Genomic DNA, 1,429 nt, shown 5'->3' on the forward strand with positions numbered 1-1,429 from the left:
TTAATTCTATATATTTTAATTATTATTTATGTCTTTAATTTTTAAGTATCTTCTTCCAGCCTGTCACCCATTCATTAACTTTGATCATGTCTTTCCTTGAATATAAATTCACTATTTTAAAGAAATTAAATCCCTCATTTTTTTTTCCCTTGTAGCTACTGTTTCTGGAGTTGAGTTTAAGAAAAATTCTTCTCCTGGATTTCCCACAGAGAGTTTCTGATTATTTATTCTATTGGCTTTAGAGTTTTCCATTTCACATTTGGGGTATTAATACATTAGAAGGTTGTTTTTATACAAGATGTGAGGGAAAATATCAACTCCATTTTTTTCCACATAGTATGAAATGTTCCTAACATCAGCTATTATGTAATTTATTAATTTCCCACCAATTATGATGTCCTTCCTATTACATATCAAGTTCCTGTATCTGCATACATCTGTTTTTGGGCTTTCTCTTCTGTCCTCCAAATTCTTTGTTCTTTTACTAAGATCTTGCTTTTTTAATTAGGATGACTTTGTCCTATGTTTTACTATCTTGTAGAAAATGTATTCTGTTTCTCCTCTTATTTTCAAAATTGCTTGATATTTTTGAGGGCATTTATTTTTCTATTTTAAATTTGAATTATTTAAAATTATTTTGGATTAAAATAGAAATTAAAGTTAAAAATGAATGGTTGATTGTTAACATCTTTACATGTAAAATTGTCCCAGCCTTAAACAATGTTCAGATATTCTTTTATGCTCTGCAATAGAGTTTACTTTATTTTCTGCACTAAAGATCTCATGTATCTTTAGGTTAGGATAATTTTTAGATAATGATTTTTTTAATTTCACAAATAATACCTTTCTCTTTATTTCATTATCATTGGTAATGAGAAATGCCATTAAATTTTTGGTATGTTGATCTCGTATTCAACAACTTTCCAAATTCTCTTTTTAGGCCTTATAGATTACCACTGGTTATATTGGGTTTTGTAAGAAAATTATATCATCTACAAATAATGACAATTCTGGTTTTTCCAATGTTTTTCCTTGCACAATTATATGGTATGCATTTGTCAGATCCTCTAGTATGCTGATAAACAGTGGAATTAACAGAGGAACCACTGTCTAAATACCAACTTCAAAGGGAATATGCATCAAGTTAAGGAAGGTGTTGATGTAGGCTTTTCTCAGAATCTTTGTCAAAGTTTTACTCTTAGATTTCTGGGTTCTTTTTTATCATAAATCAGTGTGAACTTTTCCAAATGCTTTTTCTGAATCAATGGAGTTGGTCATTTTTCTCTTCAAGTATGTGAATGTAGTAAATTTTAATAAAATCCATCACAGGTTTTCTCCTCATGCCTAGTATTTTTCAAATAGTGTTTAAGAAATCTTTCTAACTCATATTTTTCACAGATTGTTTCATACTATTTATTTTATTGACTTT

The sequence above is a fragment of the Propithecus coquereli genome, unplaced genomic scaffold, assembly GCF_000956105.1.
Source record: "Propithecus coquereli isolate 6110/MARCELLA unplaced genomic scaffold, Pcoq_1.0 Scaffold198, whole genome shotgun sequence".
NCBI classification, from domain to species: Eukaryota; Metazoa; Chordata; class Mammalia; order Primates; family Indriidae; genus Propithecus; species Propithecus coquereli.